Source organism: Leptonychotes weddellii, chromosome 16 (assembly GCF_054177405.1).
Source record: "Leptonychotes weddellii isolate Sample4059 chromosome 16, ASM5417740v2, whole genome shotgun sequence".
Taxonomy (NCBI): domain Eukaryota; kingdom Metazoa; phylum Chordata; class Mammalia; order Carnivora; family Phocidae; genus Leptonychotes; species Leptonychotes weddellii.
In genome coordinates, this window is record NC_138384.1 from 33,467,890 (window position 1) to 33,471,474 (window position 3,585).

Sequence of the window (3,585 nt, forward strand, 5' to 3'; positions counted from 1 at the left end):
CATAGGACCAACGTGTGGGTCAATTAGCACATATACTGTAGTCTAAAGGATAGCACCCCAAGTTTTCCCCTTCATGGCCTTGCAATAGGCCATTTTGATTTTCTATCAGGCCAGCTGCTTCTGGACGAATCCTGTGGTCATGAGCCCATTGTCTACCTCCTTTGCTGTAAAAGATATCCCTGGGCTTGAGGCAATGTTTGAATCCCGTGCCAATAAACCATGCATCTGTAAGTTCTTGGGTGGTTATGCTGGTGAAGGCACTATGGCAGGGGAGGAAACCCATCTCTAGAATAAGTGTGGATTCTGGTAAAGACTAATCACTGTTTCCTCTAGGGCAGAAGGAATCTGATGTAATTAGCTTCTCACCAGTGGCCTGGTCTCTTTAAGAAATGGTGTCATATGGAGGACCCAGCATTGGTTTATGTTGCTGGCAGATAAGGTATTTAGCAGTGACAGTAGCCAGATCATCCATAATAAGAGGGAACTCATGATGTTGGGCCCATGTATGGCCTGATCTTTGTCACCTTGGCCATGCCATTCACGAAACTATTTATTGCCCAAGCAGTGGGGTGGCTGATGATGGATCCACAGGATGAATCATCTTATCTACCTGGATGCCAAGTGCCTCCTCTGCAGAAGATGCTTTCTGGGGTGGAAGGGCCTTACCATAAATCCAAAAATTGATGTACCTGTGCCCATTTCCATAGATTAGTATCACTGATTTATCCTTTTGCCTCAACCTCAAATATAGCCCAGCCCAGTACTGTTACTGATTTGGTGTTTATTGCAAATTTTGGTATTTTACTCATCATGGAATTTTTTTGCATTAATTTTGACTTTTTAAATATTACAGTAACATTTATCTTCACTACTGATATATTTTTCACCCAAGTTATGTGCCACCCTTGTCCCAGCCTGAGGGCAATAGTTTTACTTAAAGCCCACATATTGAACCAGGTCCACGTTTTCTCCTCTTCCATCAGCGGGACACAGGCGCACCCCTCCCCCACCCCACCATGTGCCCGCAAGACCGTATCTTAGTCCTTTTGGGCTGCTATAACAAAACATCAGGGACAAACCTTTATTTCTCATCGTTGTCAAGGCTGGGAAGTCCAGGCTCATGGCGCGAGCAGTTCCGGTGTCTTGTGACCATCTTCTTCTGGGTTGCAGACCGTCAACTTCTCCCTGTGTCCCTACAAGGTGGAAAGGGCCAGGGAGCTCTCTGGGGTTCTTTTATAAGAGGACTAATCCCATTATGAGGGCTCCATCCTCATGGCCTCCCAAAGCCCCCATCTACTAATACCATCACCTTTAGAGGTTAGGAATTCAATATATGAACTAGGGGGAGGGCACAAACATTCAGACCATAGCAGGCTATAAGTGTGAGCTGAGGGAGAAGTGTCATTGCATCAGAGATAGATGATCTAAGGGTCTAGGCCACCTGTTCACATAATTTATATGTTCCTACTAGACTTCCTTGGGCCTGATCCCGAATACACCATTTTCATTGCATAATGGAATGCAATTATGCCCTCCCAATCAATGACTCGATGGAGTCTGACCATGGCCAACTCATTATGGTTAGTCCAAGAGCACAGTCACCCTCTCCCATGAGTAGGTACTAAGTCTCTACCAGACCCAGTTGCACAACAGGAACTCTTTTTCAAACTATGAGTAGTTCTCTGTAGCAGAAGGAGTGGTCTTTCTCCAGAATGCTGAAGGTGTACACTGTGACTCTCCCACCAGGGCTTGCCAGAGACTCAACATGGAACCCTTCTCCATCATAGTGGATACTGAGTCTATCACCATTGGTTGCTCCAAGGCACACAACCTTAGTAGAAGGGCAGATTTCTGGAGAGCCCTCTTGCTCTAGACTCCCTCAAAAATGGCAGGCTTCCAAGTCATCTGAGTAATGGATTAAGAGAAATGTTACCAAGTGTGCTGCTCCTAGATTCCCAGGAGTACACCCAGTGCTGTGCTTCTTTCTCAGTAGGAGATGATACAACAAAATTGTCACTGCTCATGCTTTACCTTAGACGGGAGCCGTGCCATGTCCCAGGCTGGTGGGACCTCTAAAAACCTCACCAATATGGCAGTCCCCTGAATATTTCTAAGGTATACCTCCTACCCTTGGCATGTCTTCTTACTAGGACGTCCAGTGATTGCCACTTGCTGCTTACCAGGTCCACTTGGCCTAATGTCATAATGGGGCACCATTGTGCTGTTCAGACTATATTGCGATAGAGAGTACTGAGGTGTTATTTTATTCATGACATTATTCATGACATTTTGATTCTTAGTTTAATAAAATCATTTTGAGGAGAGGGTCTATGTAGGATTCCTTTCTGGTTTCCAACCCCTGCATAGTCCCTGGCACATGGCAAAGGGTCAGTAAATGTTGGCTGGTTGGTTGGTTGGTTGGTTGGTTGGATGAATACATGAATGGATTTCCATCTCTTGCAACTTCTCCCAAGGCATCAGTAGGTCCCACAAGGTCAAAAAGAGTAACTTATGGTGAAATTTGAATGAGATCTATAGATTAGATAACACTATTATATCAGCAGTTATTTCCTGATTTAGATAATTGAACCATGGTTGTATAAGACAATGTCTCTGTTTTTAGAAAATATACACAGAAATACTTAAGAAGAAAGGGGAAGTAGATCTGCAACTTATTCTCAAGTGTTTCAGGAAAGAAATTATACATCTATATTTCTACCTATCAATTAAGAGATCATTATAAGACAGATGTGGTAACATGAAAACACTTGGAGAATCTGAGTGAGGGATAGATATACAGGAGTTCTTCATTCTATTTTTGCAACATTTATGTAGGTTTAAGGTAATTTCCAAATAAAATTTAGAAAAAATACATTAATAATTTTAGTGCAATCTGATCAGTCATAAATTTTCATTTTCATTAAAATCAAAAGCAAGGAATGCCTAGGTGGCTCGTCAGTTAAGTGTCTGCCTTTGGCCCGGGTTGTGATCCCAGAGTCCTGGGATCAAGTCCTGCATCAGGCTCCCTGCTCAGCGGGGATCCTGCTTCTCCCTCTGTCTGCCGCTCCCCCTGCTTGTGCTCTCTCTCTCTCTGACAAATAAATAAATAAAATCTTTTAAAAATATCAAAAGCAAAAACAAACAACAAATCTGACTCCTTGGGACATCTTTGTTCACTCAGAACTGGACAAAAAGCCCCAAACAGAAGGCACTTAAAATGGGTACAAAATATGATTTGGTTATTCCTTTCAAAATTGAACCTGTCAGCTATTGAAAATAAGTGTTTTCAATATTTTACTAAATTTAACTAAAATCTAGGTTATTACGGCCACTGAGCTCTAAATCCTAGGACAAAGAATGAATTGACTATTTTCTATTTATAACTTTTTTATTTTATTTATTTATTTCATTATATTTTATTTATAACTTTTGCATTGTTATTCATAACTTTTATTTTTAGGGGGAGAATGCTTTTCTGGCAAAAGTGCATGATAACATGCTGTGGCCTCCCTTATTTACGACTTCCACAGGGTGATCACAAAAATATCAGTCTTCTAAAAACATGTGAGGCTTCAACTATTTGAT